The sequence below is a fragment of the Apus apus genome, chromosome 5 (assembly GCF_020740795.1).
Source record: "Apus apus isolate bApuApu2 chromosome 5, bApuApu2.pri.cur, whole genome shotgun sequence".
Lineage (NCBI taxonomy): Eukaryota > Metazoa > Chordata > Aves > Apodiformes > Apodidae > Apus > Apus apus.
This window is the reverse complement of record NC_067286.1, coordinates 21434542-21450654: the sequence shown is the minus strand read 5'-3', so window position 1 is coordinate 21450654 and position 16113 is coordinate 21434542. Positions and strand designations below refer to the sequence as shown.

At 40.5% G+C, this 16113-nt stretch overlaps 1 protein-coding gene across 12 annotated transcripts in view; it reads left to right on the top strand.

Moving 5' to 3' along the window:
* The window catches only part of LRRC4C (leucine rich repeat containing 4C), a 554128-nt gene that overhangs the window by 480224 nt on the left and 57791 nt on the right, over window positions 1-16113 (top strand). Inside the window, exon 5 of one of the 12 annotated variants that reach the window (XR_007889608.1) lies at window positions 10269-10852. The exons of the other annotated variants lie outside the window; for them this stretch is intronic. The gene's annotated coding sequence lies outside the window, so the exon portion shown is untranslated. Of the gene's footprint in view, window positions 1-10268; window positions 10853-16113 lie in introns of those variants that run through there. 12 annotated transcript variants of the gene reach the window in all.

Below are 16113 nucleotides of genomic sequence, written 5' to 3'. Positions count from 1 at the left end.
ATTGTTAATATTATATAGCATTATTTGGCTAGAAACATATTGTTAATTAACAACAAATGGTGTAACAAAAAAACCACAAACAAACAAAAAAGCAAAATCAAAAACAAACAACAACAAAACAAAACACTTAAATAATGGTAAATTAAATATATTTATAAAAGTTAAAAAGTGTATTAAAAAGTATAATTAGTTCATGACCATAAACCTCATACCTGTATGAATAACCAAGCTTGAAAATGAAAATTATTTTATTGTGCATGACTTGGCAATATGGATGAGAGTAAATGAAAAGCCAGTCTGAATAGTTGTTCAACTCCTTCACCAGGGGAAAGAATATCCAAGAAGAATCCCAGAAAGCGAACTGTGATTTAGTTACATTTCCAACTTAATGCCTTAATCTATAAGGAAAGGAATCTATTGAAACTGTTCACCTTAGTACCTTTTTTACGTTGGCTTTTTTCATCCTACTTTTATGTTAGGAAGCACTGATTCAGGCTCTTTCTTCTACTCACTTCTTTTATCACCCTTACTGAGAAGGAAATATCTAGAGACTCCATGATCTGGACATGACCTGCAGGAGTCAGGATGCTTTACTGGATCAGGACTATATCTCTCTACCATGCAGGATTGAGCCATAGAAGAGAAATGCGAGTTGCTATAATAAGTCAAGTGCAAAACTGGATTACAAAGTCATTAGGGTTGTAGTTGTTCAGCACCTTTTAGGCCCTTGAGAAAGATTATTAAATAAATGAAAATGGTTTTAGTGCTAGGCATTCTGTTTTTTTCCAAATAGTGGTTAGCATAATATTGGATTGTATCACATATAAAATCTAGTTTATGACACCTGTAAAAGTAGAACTCTGCATATGTAAAAACATTAAACCATTATTTCCCCTCCCCACCCCCCATGTCTCTTTCTGTAAATTGGAAGTTTAGATAACAAAAAACTTTTTTTTTTCTTTTTTTCTTTTTTTTTTTTCCCGTAAGATTTCTGGACCTATTTTCTCAAACCAGATTGCCTCAAAAACCATTCAAGCTATGTAAAATTGTTACATTTCTACTCTTTTTTTCATATTTTGATTTATTATTTGATTTTATTGTGTATTTAGGATAAAATGTTTGTGAATATGTCTGTACAAGTGTTTCTATCATAACTTCATAGAATCAGGAAAACAGTGGTTGGAAAAGACCATTGGAAATCATCAAGACCATTTGTCCACCTGAAGTGGGGCTTCCACCAGCAGTGCATCAAATTAGGCCTTGCTTTGTCTACAGTAGTTGTAAAATCTTTCAATAAGTGCTTTACAGCCCCTTTTGCTCCTGTACTGCATCACCCTTCTAATTAAGTTTTTTCCTAATGTCCAGTCTTAAATACTATCCTGCAGTTTTTGCCTGTTGCCCCTTTTTTAATCTGTCACTCCTGAAAAGAGTTTGCTGTGGTCATTTTTGTAAATCCTCTTAAATTACTTTAGGCTGCCAGAGAGCAGCACTCCTTTACCCTTCTTTCTGCCAGACAAAACCTGACCTACTCCCTCAACCTCTGCTCCTAGAAATGTGCTGTGGACCCTGACACTCTTGGTAGCCTTCTGCTGAGCCCTGTTATGTTTATCCACATCCTTCCTGAAATCTGGTGGCCATAACTCAATCCAGTGCAGCCTCACTAGTGCCCATTAGAGAAAGACAATTAGTAACTTCCCTTGATTTGCTGACTATTGTACTCCTAAAAATTCAGTATATGGTGATCACTGAAAGTGCTTATATTCAACATAGCATTCAGTTTGTCCTCTAGGCTCTTTCCCTCAAGGCTGTTTCTCACCCTGTTAGATCTCTGCCTGAATTAAGCATTGGTGTTTGCAGGTATTTGTACTTGTAGAACTTCAATATATTTCTGTTGAATCAGTCTCTAGGTTTCACAGAAGCCTCTTACTCTAGGAGGTGAAATAAGTTGTGGCATTGGAAGATATGGCTCTGGGTTTACATTGCTGCTTTATAGATTCAATAACTTAGAGTTCACTTCTCTCTTTCACTCTCTTTCACATCCAAGAGCAGGATGCTCTGCTGCTGTGGTATTTATTTGACTCCTTATGTCTATTAGAGTGAGGCTACATTTGAATTGAGTCTAGTTTTGCCACTCACTTATTTTGCTCTGAGGGCTGGCTCTTGGCTGCCTGAACATGCTGAGAATCACCTGATCACCTGAAAAGAAAAAAGAAAAAAGAAGAAAAAAAAAAAGACTATCAAGACACTTACTGTAAAAAAGTTTTTTTAAGTGCTTACATGAACTCCATATTCTGTAAAGACACCAAAATGCCTTTCTCCTAGAATAAAATATGTAATTTTCAGGAAATTTCCTCCTTGTTCCATACATAGTAGGCATATATATATAATATATATAATTACCCTAGCCTGAGCCTGGGTGGAGACAATAATTTTTTATTTAATTATCTCTGCCAAATTACCAACCTTTGAGACAAATTAAGCTAAATAATTTGTTTTTCTGAGGCAATCATTCACTTATCTCACAATATCTATACCAGGAGGTGGTTAGGGTTGTATGAATTACCACAAAAGCCACCAAATTTTACTTGACTACAGTAGTCTGCCTTATCCATTCTTTGCATCTTCTGATAAAGTATGTATTCTATCTGTTAATATGAACTCACCCATTAGTTCTGTCTTTGGTTGCAACATCATTAGCAGGTGTGTGCTACAGCTAAATATTATTTGACTCTTTCTTCCTCTCCAAACAGAAAAAATGTGCAGATCGGAGCTGAATAACATTTACTAATTTCATGTGAAATTCTATGATTAATTTAGTTTTTTGAGAAATAGTTAAAAAACTGACTGTATATATATCTCTGTTGCATGTACCTCTCAAAGGGCAGTAGAGGCTCTTAGATAAGCTTCTAATTAACAATTTTTTACTGACCACAAGTAAAATGCAAGTTATACAAATTTAAGATTGAGTGTAATAGTGAGAATGCTGAAGGGACTGAGATGTAAAAATCTTGTATTTCAGACACTTATTGCAAGAGACTCTGAAAGTAAATAATGGTTTTTGTATTGAAAATTATAGTACAGAATCATAGAATGGACTGGGTTGGAATGGACATTAAAGATCATCTAGTTCTTGTCCTGCCATGGGCAGGGACATTCCGACAGGACCAGGTTGTTCAAACCCCATCCAAGCTGGCCTTGAATATGCATAAATATATATAAGCATTTCATAAGTGTTTCCAGAGGGATACCGTTAGTGAATAATTTAAATACTAGCAGCTATTGGCAGAAAATCTAGTATTAACATACTAGTGACTATCATTGTGTTTTTTCTCCCTTTGCCTTCAACATTTGAAAGTGTTTGAAAACAAATCTATTGAAAAAGTATTAATATGACTAAAAAATCCTAGAAATTCACCACAATTCCCCTTTAGCACATACAGAGGATTTCATCAAAGATTTACAAACAACAGATATTTCTGGTATTCAAAAAATTTTCCCCAGTAAAGGCAAAAAGTGTTTTGATTTTTTTGAAAGAAGGAGAGATAAGTATTTATTTTCTTCTGTCATCAAAAGCTTCTGAGTCCTGCTTTCTAAACTTGTGTTAGCATTAAGTCTTTGCTATAAAATGCTTGCAGGGTTTTAGCTTGCTTTGTAAGAGCCTTAGTCTACTGTCATGTTTTGCCTCAGGACTGGCAATTAAACCAGTGACAACAATGCTCTTGATTCCCTCTGCCTCCCAGTCGGGAGCCATGAGAAGCTGCGCTTCAGTGCTGATAAGCAGCTCTAACTCCTTCATATCCTGCAAGTATCTCCTTTTCAGTCAATGTATAGTTGTCCTCAGAACCTCTGTAGCTTCGGCTCCAGAATCCCAGGGGTAAACCTTGAGTCTCCCCTCATGCTTTCTGCCAGAGGCTCCACGTAGGACTGTTATGTCTGGCTGCGGTGTAGAGCACATTTTTGATGTCTGGCCCTGTTCAAACTGGTCCAAGGGCCATTGCCTGCACAGTCTCCCTTTTCATGTGCTCAAAAGCTTTCTGTTGGTCAGGACCCCATTTAAAGTCACTCTTCTTTCGGATCACCTCATAGAGAGGTTTCACAATTTCACTGTAACGTGGAATATGCATTCTCCAGAAACCAACAGTCCCTAGAAAGGTCTGAATACCCTTTTTGCTAGTTGGTGAGGCCATGGCTGGTATTTTGTTAACAATGTCCATTGGGATCTGGCAACGTCCATCTTGCCATCTAATTCCCAGGAACTGGATCTCTTGTGTAGGTCCCTTGACCTTGTTTCTTTTTACTGCAAAAACAGCTTCCAGAAGAATTTGGAGTATCTTTTTACCTTTCCCAAAGATGACTTCTGGTGTGTCACTCCACACAATGATGTCATCAATGTACTGCAGATGTTCTGGAGCTCCACCCTTCTCTAGTGCAGCGAGGATCAGACCATGGCAAATGGCTGAGCTGTGTTTCCACCCCTAGGGCAGTTGATTCCAGGTGTTTTGGACTCCCCTCCAGGTGAAAGCAAACTCCGGCCTTCACTCTGGTGCTATAGGAATAGAGAAGAAGGCATGAGCAATGTCAATAGTGGCATACCACCTGGCTGCTTTTGAATCCAGTTCATACTGAAGTTCTAGCAGGTCTGGCACATCAGCACTGAGCGGTGGTGTAACCTCATTCAGACCAAAATTTTAGCCTCCACTGGCCATCAGGCTTTTGCACTGGCCAAAGAGGGCTGTTGAAGAATGAGTGAGTCCTGATCACTCTTTGGGTCTCCAGTGGCCTGATCAGCTTACGAATGGGGATCAGAGAGTCTCTGTTTGGCCAGTCACTATAGGGTGCATTTGCTGCTATTTTACCAGTAAGGCTCACATCGGCCTCCAAAGCAGTCAGTTCTTGAGATCCTTGCATCACTCCAGAAATAGTGACTGATTCTGTCCCTTTATGATTCAATGGTATTAGGGTGCACTGTGCACTAGTGTCCACCAAAGCTTTATACTGCTGTTCTAACGTGCCAGGCCACCAAATCCACACATTCCAATAAACTCAGTTGTCCCTCTCCTCCTCCTGGCTGGAGGCAGGGCACCTCTAACATTGAGCATTTGAGCTCAATGCACCATCCTGGTTGGAGGATCAGTCACTGGAGACTGGTGCAGCCTTCTTCGAAGAATCATCTTCTGCATTTGTTCTATTTAGCAGCTCATTTGTGCATATCTGGAGAATAGCAGTGGGTTTATTGTCCCCAGTTCTCATGTCCTCTTTATAATAATTATGCAAAAGAGACCACAGGTGGCATCAAAGTGAGTCCCATCTCTCTTGCTGCTGTCCCGTAGCAGGATGTCTCCTCTTAATGGCTACAACACAAGCCCAGTTGTCTCTAGGGCAATACTGGGGTTTACCTTCCCATCTGTTTGGCATCTTATTCCCTCCGTCTGTTGTTCTTTCAATGGCTGTGGTGTGGAACTGACAGGAATCAGAGAACATGTCTCTGTATTGTTGTGCTTTCAAAGCCAATTCATGCACAGTTGGTCTTTTGGAGTCATCAAAACAGCCCAGGAAGAGGAACATATGGGCGTCTGCTGCTGATACAGCCTGCACAAACCTCCAGAGCAAGGGCATGTCGCACAGGATTTGTAATCCTGTTTTTACCATAGATCACCTCTTGCACAGCTAATTCTCTCAAATACTTGATGGCTCTTTCCAGAGTGGGTGTTCTTCAGCACCAGTCCACGTCATCCATATGTGGGTATCTCTCCCTTACAGCTGAAAGAAGCCAGCTCCCTAGGGTGGTAGCTCCTGGCTTTCTCCCGGTTGCTCTATCAATACTAGCATCTCTGACCAGGGATCCCAACTGCTTGGCTTCTCGTACTTCCATATCATAGGTATCAGCCCCACTATGAAAGCCTCGGAGCAACCAACATGGAAACAGCTCACATTCATTGCGGGTAAAGTCCTTTCTCATGAGGTGCAGTTCCTTTAGCAAAAAAGGTTGGACAAGATCATCATTGTCATCTGCTTGAGAAGGGCCTGCTCCTTTGTCTGTTTGAGAAGTGGCTGTTCCTTTGATTACATCTTTTTAAAAGGGTTCCTCTACCGTTAAACGTGTTCTTGTGGTTTCAGGTGGCTGTTTCTTTGCTTTGCTCCTAGTCACGGGATGAACTTTAACTTTTGCTTGTTTGGATCAAGTGAGAGTGGCCTTAGTCTTTGTAACAGCAGCAGTGGTGGCAGCAGCCTTGCCTATGGGGGAATAGCAGTGAGAGGAACAACATCTTGCTCTACGCATCCACAATACATTATAAATATTCAGTAGAAGCATCCCTACTGAAACAATGCTATTTATATCAAGAGCTGGGAGATTCAGCCCAAGAAAAAATGGAGAGGTAAAACTGAACCTGCTACTGCCATTGCAAACATAGACCTTGTTGTTCACGTGAGGATTTTTGCTGTACACATAAAGGCCACCAAACAGATCAGTATCAAAACCCCTGTGATCAATAGATAGGTTATCACATGGCTGTTTAGGGCTATAGTCCTGTTGATAAACCATACAACAACAACAAGAGCAGCTACACAGAGCAGTATGATCTTGGCTGCATACCGCATATACAACTGCATTTTGAGAAAAAGGTCCAGCAAAAACACTGCAGAAAATGTCTGTTCAGTTCTCAACATGTCAACATATGCAGCAAAAGTGTAGCCCATAGCCGTCTGAGGGAATCCTCACATAAGAGGTGGAATTCTAAACATTCAGCTAATTTTTGAGAATTTATAGCCTAGGCTTAAGACGCAGCCCCACGTTTGGGCACCAATGAACTGTCAGTTTGACTCAGGGTCGGCAATTGAACCAGCAAAAAGAATGCTCTCGATCCCCTCACCCTCATACCCACAGAGGGAAGAAGAGAGAATAAAGGAGAGGAACTTCCTGGATTGAAAATTAAACTAGACAGCTTCAGTGAAATACTAATGATAAAAAGAAATATGTACAAATACATACAAACATGTGCGGGAATGTGCAAAACCCTATTGCCTCCACCAGCCCCAGCAATTCCCACAGCATCTCCTGAGCTGGGAGCAGTTCTGAAATGTCACAGACCACTTCAGAGAGAGCAGCAGAGCAGACAGGACCTGAGAGGAGAGTTATGACGATCAAGAATGCACGAGCCTGGGGATCAATTGTGATGTATAGACAGAGTCCTCCCTTGTTGCCATCTGTGAAGAGAAGGAAGAAGGAAGGGGCTTGACTTCCATGATCCCTGACTATACCAAGTCCTACATCGATATGTATGTTTGGAATATCTCTGGCCAATATTGCTGTCCCTCTAGTCTGCTCCTCCTTACAGGAGGTTTGTAGATATGACTTTTCTGCTCCTCTAGCATCTGAAGCGGTAGATTCAACAAGCAAAGCAAATGTCCTTGGTGTCTTGGCACAAACTATACACATTCACGTGTTATCAGTCCACTAGCTGGTAAACTTGCTGCTTAAATGAGAGCTCACTGAAGGAAAAAAAAAAAAAAAGTCAGAAAAAAGTAAATAGGCTTCATCCTGGCTCAAACTAGGACAATCTAGTTTTTGTCTGTGGATGTGGTAAACACTCATGGTACTTATCTTCTTCTGCAGCCCAAATCTTTCTTCATACATGCATTTTTATTCTTATTTTTTTATGAGGTCACTGAAATAGTAATGTCATTATGAATATCATGAGGCTACAGAAAACTACATTATAAAGGAGGAATATTGAACATTGTGTCCTGGTGTTGCTTAAAATAGATTTAGGATATAACAAATCAAATTTGAAAACATTAGGGTAAAACATAATGATTATACAAATTCTTCCTTTAAAGCAGAAGGAAAAGGAAGGGAAATGAGGTTGCATCTATTTTGATAGCACTTAAAAAGGAAGAGGAAGGGAGAACGAAGACAAAGAGGTGATAAAATGTAGTTGTGTTCCAGAAGGGTTGACTAGAAGAAATAATCTCAAAGGCAAAAGATACAAATATAGATGATTTGGCCTTCTGTTGATCAGTATACAATTATTTCTTTCTGTCTCATGCTTTGTCTACTCTATTTCCAAGTGTTCTTTCCTTACAGAACTATGTCGTTGTTGTATAGACACTGGTCTCATGAAATGTTTTGCTAACATTTAGTTTATTGCCTTCATTTTATACTATTGTTATTTTCTTGGAGTTTCTTTCTTCCTGTACCATGCTAAGTTAAGATTTTCTTTCTCAAGATCTATAATCTTCAGATATTAATAAAATCCCATATTTTTATGTGACCATATTGGACTAATCTGTCCTCCTAAAATAAGTTTCTCTTATCACTCTTGTATCTCTGAAAATTCTGTTTATCATTATAATTTTGGTTACAAGATTGCTAGACTTAAGGTGATTTTGCAACCCTGATTGCTTGAGACTTATGTCATGGTAAAGATGATGAAATAGGTTAGTTTGAGTTATACTGGTAAAATTTCTTGGTCAATAGAGCTTTGAAGCTATATTTATTCAATTGCAAGAAATATACATTATCAAGGCTGTGGTGACTGACAGCATCTCCTCCTCAGAGACCGTTGGTTTTTGTCAAAGACCAGGGGCAAGGGACAGTTATTTGGTCTCCCTCTGCCCTGAAAGCAAAAAATTGCTGAATTTAAGATAAATGTTTATTTTTGTCAATTAGTTTTAAAACACCAAGTCCTGAGGTACATTAAGCATGGTCAAGCAAGCCAGCCATTCAATGGTGGTGATTGTCCCACTTTACTCTGCAGTGGTGGGGCCCCATCTTGAGCACCATGTGCAGTTTTGGGCACCACAGTACAAAAAAATATAAAGCTACTGGAGAGTGTCCAGAGGATGGCCATGAGGTTGGTAAAGGGTTTAGAGAGAAAGCTGTGTGAGGAGTGGCTAAAGGCACTTGGTCTGTTCAGCCTGGAGAAGAGGAGACTGAGGGGAGACCTCACCACAGCTTGCTGCTTCCTCATTAGGGAAGGAGGAGGAACAGGTGCTGACCTTTTCTCTCTGGTGACCAATGATAGCAACTGAGGGAATGATAGAAAGATGGAGGAGGTTTAGGTTGGACATTAGGGAGACATTCTTCACCCAGAGGGTAGTGGAGCACTGGAATAGGCTCCTGAGTGAAGCAGTAATGGCACCAAGCTTGACAACGTTCAGGAAGCATTTGGATAATGCCCTCAGGGAGATGGTGTGAACTTGGGGATTGTCCTGTTCTGGGGCGGGACTTGGACTTGGTGATCCAGACTGTCTGAGGAGGTGCTTGAGCCACCATCCCTGGAGACATCTAAAGAGACAGATGTGGTGCCAGGGGACAGGGTTTTGTGGTGAATGCGGCAGAATTATGATAGTGGTTGGACTTGATGATCTTGAAGGTCTTTTCCAACCAGAGTGATCCTCTGATACTTTAACATTCTTTGACACAGTTGCTTATAGATGAGACTGCCATTAACACAGCATAAATGAGATCCAGTATATCTGTACTAGAAATGCATCTTTATTTTAAAGTTAAAAATTGTAAAGTTATTTAAAGTTTCATATTTGTTTATTTAGATTGAGTTAAATACAAATAAAAACTGGGCAAGATCATAATAAAGCTTAAGAGTTCTGTAGAATTCCATTTATGAAATATTTCATAGATGTTCACTAATTATGACTATGTCACTTCTTAGAAGTTGGTTAGAAATATAAAATGATTTTCAAAGGAGTGGGTTGCTCTACATTTTTTTAGTGGTCTGTATTGAATGTGTTGGTATATGAGTAGCCAAGTTTAAATTCCTACAAAATCTGAATTTACAAAAGATGCTGATTATACATAACTTGGAACTCACTGGGAGTTCAGTAACCCTGAAGTGCAGGCCATAAGGTTTCCATCACTGGCTACCCAAAATCAGAAGTTAAAAAATATCTTAGTTAATTTCTTTTTTAAAAAATCCCAACCATCCAAAAAACCAACCAACCAAACAAAACCCCTCTTTGGCTATAATTCAGCCCTTTAGACCACTAGACTTGCAGTATAGCACCAAGCTAAGATAACAGATATTTCATTTATCGTATGACATTTAAAAAAATAATCAAGATTTTATGTGTTCAGGTTAAGAATATTCATTGTGAGACTAACTGGCATAAGATGAAGTGTTTTGTCTTATCTGTAATGTGATAGAAACACATTCAATCTCTGCTAAAAAAATCACATAATGTCTGTGTTATCTATTCAGTAAATTGCAAAAGAAGTACAAAATGTTAATATGTTTCATAATTTACAGAAAAATACGAGAAGAAACAAAATTAGCAGTGTATTGAACAAGTTACCCAAGAATATGTTATGTATGCATATCAAGTGTTGTGCCACCATCCAAAGGGACCTTGAAAGGCTGGAAAAATGGGATGACAGGAACCTCAAGAAGTTCAATATGGAGACATGCACCTGGGAAGGAACAATCCCATGCAGCAGTGCAGGGCTGGAGGCTACTCAAGCTGGCAGCTTGAGCAGGAGATTTGAACCACATGACTTCCAAAGGTCCTTTCCAACCTCAGACTTTTTCTGATTCTATGATATTCCAATACACTGATCTGTGTAAGCACTGTATGAATGAAATTAATGTGCCCCAAATTTCACTGCTTTCTTTATGTAACTCACAGTGGTTATTATCATCAGATCAGGCATTTCCTGACAGCTGATGACCATCTGGAATAGTTGAAACCTGAAATATATTTGGCCAATTACAATGAAGAATAACCAATCTAAAACTAATTATTGGTGTTAGAAACTGTCGCAATTAATTGATGTTTAAGAAGTACTCTTTTATTTCTTTTTTTTTTTCCTTTAAATCTTATGTGACTCACAACTTTGCTGTTTTATTATAAATTTTAATTTATATACATAGATGACATGTACAAAAATAAAGAAAATACTAGAGAAGCTTGTTGTGTGTGTTCAGTGTTCCAGTAAGTTTTTAATGGGCTATGTCTTTATAGCAGCATTATTGGATGAAATAGTGGGTGACAGAGTACTAACGTAATATATAAATAACCCAAAGATTGTAATTACTCCATTAGTGTTAGAGTTGGAATTAACGCCTCTTCAGCAGTTCAGTAACTAGTAGGTGAGAGTGATTGTTACAAATGTCATTGTGGACACCACACTGTTTGTTGTTAATGAGATTCTTATTGTTACAGAAAAAGTAAACACTTGTTGGTTTTGAATAGCAGATTACTTTTGTTCTTAATTTTAACAAATCGTTTTTTCAACAGGAATCAGGAGGCTTGGCCCATCACTGTATTTCTCTGGGTCTTACTTTCTTTGGCTTCTCTTGCTCTGTATCATGTGATCAAGAAATCCAAGAGGCTATTTTTAACCCGAATTTATTGCATTTTTGTGTCTTCAAAATGATGGCTAATATTATTTGGTGCATTTCTAAGTGGACTTTTGCTACCCTTCTTGGGCAGGGAGCAGACACTTCTAGATTCTCAAAATTTAGAAGTGGGGTGAAGAGGGATCCTCTTCCTAGATTTCTCTATTCTGCTACTGATCAAACTGCAAGTCGCCCTCATGTATCCAATATCTTAATTCTTATTGGCCGTTTGGCAGTATTTGAATTGTGCTTCTTTTTTTTGATTGAGGTGTTTCTTTGTAATGAAAATGTAGTTTTTCCTGATACATAAATTCTGATATGTCCTAATGGGAGTCACTGGAAGTGCTTGTGTTTAATTTTTGTATCCACCTTCCTGTGAATGGATATTCCCGGTGTCATTAGTGCTATTGAATGCCTTAGGGTCAAAATCAGAGGGGTTGTCTCCAAAGATGACCTTATGTGATAAGTGATAGTTAGGTCACTCAGGCAAGCTTTGAGTCAACAAAACCTGGTCCTTATGGGAGACTTTAACTACCCAGAGATTTGCTGGAAGAACAACACTACAGTTCACCTGACATCCAACAAGTTCCTGGAATGTGTAGAAGACTGCTTCCTCACACAAATGTTGGATGTGCCAACCAGGAATGGGGTACAGCTGGACTTATTACTCACTAACCAAGAAAACCTCTATAATATCTCAATTAGTGACAGACTTGACTGCAGCGACCACAGTATTGTGGAGTCTGGGATATTGCTGAGCACAGTGAAGGTTAATTCCAGGACAAAGGTTTTAGATCTTAGAACAGCAAACTTTAGCTAGCTCAGGGCTTGGTTGGAAGGGATTCCGTGGGAAGCTTCCGTGGAGGGTAAAGGATCTAAGTGAGCGCTGGGAGTTTTTCAAGAACACTCTTCCTAGATAAGGAAAACCAGTTCATCCGCTCTAAAGGCAAGGGAAGTAGGCTGAGCAAAACATCGTCTTGGCTTAACTGTGAACTTCTGGGTCTGCTCAGAACCAAAATGGAAATGTACCAGAGTTGGAAAAGTGGAACATTACCAGTTGAAAATCATAGAATCATAGAATCATAGAATCATAGAATCTTAGGGGTTGGAAGGGACCTCGAAAGATCATCTAGTCCAACCCCCCCTGCCAGAGCAGGGTCACACAAGAACGCATCCAGGTGGGTTTTGAATGTCTCCAGAGAAGGAGACTCCACAACCTCCCTGGGCAGCCTGTTCCAGTGCTCTGTCACTCTCACAGTAAAAAAATTTTTTCGTATATTCACCTTGAACCTCCTATGCTCCAATTTCCACCCATTACCCCTTGTCCTATCACTAGTCATCACTGAGAAAAGCCTAACTCCATCTCCCTGACACTCACCCCTTACGTATTTGTAAACATTAATGAGGTCACCCCTCAGTCTCCTTTTCTCCAAGCTAAAGAGACCCAGCTCCCTCAGCCTCTCCTCATAAGGGAGATGTTCTACTCCCTTAATCATCTTTGTAGCTCTGCGCTGGACTCTCTCAAGCAGATCCCTGTCCTTCCTGAACTGAGGGGCCCAGAACTGGACACAATACTCCAGATGCGGCCTCACCAATGCACAATAGAGGGGGAGGAGAACCTCTCTTGACCTACTTACCACACCCTTTCTAATGCACCCCAGGATGCCGTTGGCCTTCTTGGCCACAAGGGCACATTGCTGGCTCATGGTCATCCTCTTGTCTACCAGGATTCCCAGGTCCCTTTCTCCTACACTGCTCTCCAGCAGGTCAGCCCCCAACCTGTACTGGTGCATGGTGTTTTTCTTCCCCAAATGCAGAACTCTACACTTGCCCTTGTTGAACTTCATCATGTTTCTCCCCGCCCAACTCTCCAGCCTGTCTAAGTCCCTCTGAATGGCAGCACAGCCTTCTGGTGTGTCAGCCACTCCTCCCAGCTTAGTGTCATCAGCAAACTTGCTGAGGGTACATTCTATACCCTCATCCAGGTCGTTGATGAAGATGTTGAACAACACTGGTCCCAGTACCGACCCCTGAGGGACTCCACTGGTCACACACCTCCAACCAGATTCTGCCCCATTGACTACAACTCTCTGACTCTTACAAGGGAATTGCCAAAGCATGCAGAGATGCACCTAGGAAAGTAAAAGCTCAGCTTGAGCTGGTATTGGCCCTTCAAGAAAAAGTTCTTCAGATACGTTAACCATAAGCAGAAACAGAGGAATAATATTGGCCCACTATTAAACAGAAGAAGTGAACTAGTCAGCAACAATGCGGAAAAGGCAAAGGTTCTCAACACCTTCTTCAACTCCATCTTTATCTGTGCTGTTGTGTCCCATGCCATAGGAACCAAAATCCAGGTTGATGCAGACACCAACCTGCTGTCAGTGAAGGAAGAGTTGGTGTGCCAACTATTACAGGAGCTTGACTCGTACAAATCGATGGGCCAGGATGCCATCTACCCTAGGGTGTTGAGGGAGCTGCTGATGTCTTTGAGAAGCCACTCTCCATAATCTTTGACAAGTCATGGAAATCAGGAAACATCCCTGAAGACTGGAGGAAGGCTAATGTCACCCCATCTATAAGAAAGGTCCAAAGAAGGACCCAGGTAATTACAGAACTATTGGCCTCATTTCAGTCCATGGGAAAGTCATGGAGCAAATCCTCCCGGTGACTGTCACAAGTCAATTGAAGCATGTGATTGGGAAAAGCCAAAATAGATTTACCAGGGGCAAATCGTGCTTGACAAACCTGATCACCTTCTATGACAAAGTAACACACTCATTTGAAGCAGGGCAAGCAGTGGACATTATCTAGCTGGACTTTACCAAGGCTTTAGATATGGTCCCCCACAGCCTCCTCCTGGAGAAACTGACTCATTATGACCTTCATAAGTGGTCTGTGCAGTGGGTGGGGAACTGGCTGACAGACTGTACCCAGAGGGTGATAGTAAATAATTCCTCTTCAAAGTGGCAACTGGTCACAAGTGGGGTCCCCCAGGGATCTATATTGGGCCCAATGCTGTTTAACATCTTCATAAGTGACCTGGATGTTGGGATCAAGAGCATGCTGATGAAATTTGCTGCTGACACCAAGATGTGTGGAGAGGTTGACACTTCAGAAGGGAGAGCCAGCCTCTATGGATGACCTGGGCAGGCTGGAGGAGTGAACCAGCAGGAACCTTATGAAGTTCAACAAAGAGAAGTGTAAGGTCTTGCTCCTGGAAACACATAACCCAGGAGTGCACTTCAGACAGGAATCTACTTGGCTGAAGAGCAGCCCTGTGGAAAGGGACCGGGGGGGCCCTTGGTGGACAACAGGCTCAACATGAGTGAACGGTGTGCTGCAGCACAGAAAGCCAACAGGATGCTGGGCTGCATCAAAAAGGACATCACCAGCAGAGATAAAGAAGTCATCATCCTGCTCTATTCAGTGCTTGTCAGACCACATTTGGAGCATTGCATTTAGTTTTGGTCCCTGCTCTACAAAAAGGATGCAGACAGTCTGGAGAGGGTCCAGAGAAGGGCCACATGATCAGAGGACTGGAGGACCTGACGTATGAGAAGAGGCTGAGAAAACTGCATTGGTTCATCCTTGAGAAGAGAAGGCTTAAGGGAGACCTTATTACAATGTCCCAGTACTGAAAGGGTGACTACCAGGAAGATGGAGACTCCTTATTTACAAGGAGTCACATGGAAGACAAAGGGTAATGGGAAGAAGTTGCTCCTGGGGAGATTCTGATTGGACTCAACAGGTAAATTTTTCCCCGTGAGGACAATCAAATATTGGAATAGTCTCCCAAGGGAAGTGGTAGATTCCACCATACTGGACAGTTTTAAGTCTCAGCTTGACAAGGTGATGAGCCATCTCATATAAACTATAGTACTGCCTAAAAAGTTTGGACCAGATGATCCTTGAAGTCTCTTCCAACCTGGCATTCTATGATTCCATGATTCTATGATTCTAACTTGTTGAAACATGGTTTTCAGTTTTTGTATTGTTTCAAACTCCATTGATTATGTTTGCCTGTTATACTAATAGTTGCTTATATGGTGTATGTGTTGAAAGTATATCCAGATTGGATGTACATGTATAGAATTGGAAGAGGTATTAATATATGAGTATAATACAGTTAAAATATCAGAAAGGCACAATGAAATCCAGAACTTCAATCTTCTCATTTCCAGTTTGGTGACCAGTCCACTGGAACTTCTAGAAAACTGACCTTATTTTTAATACAGATAATTTAATTTTAAATTAATTTGGCTTTGACACGGTGATTGTAGTAAGTAGCTAAGGACTTGCTCTTCTTTTGTGTTAAGTATGCTTTCATCTACCTGGTTTTAGGGAGTATTGACAGCTACTAGGGCTAATCCTGAGTAAACACTTTTATTAGGAATTTAAGTCTGTAGTGCTGAAAATCTCTTCGCACTGAATGCTAATAACCCTCCAAGGGTCAGTGACTATCACAGCTTACTTACCACATGGTACAACATGTCATTGGCAATCTCTGAGAAGAACAGACTTCTACTGCTGTCACTATAGATTATTTTGTGTTATTTGGATTGTTTTGCTGTGCTTAGAATGTGAGTCCAGCTCTTATAAAATGGTAACATTCTGTGGATGGGACCTGCTGGATCCAGCAAAAACAAGTTACTGAAGATGTGGGAAGAGGAAAGACTTGAGATTTGTGTATAATAGCAATAAAAAGAATTAGTCCCAGAACATTTTATAGAAAACCTCTCCAGAACATCAAACC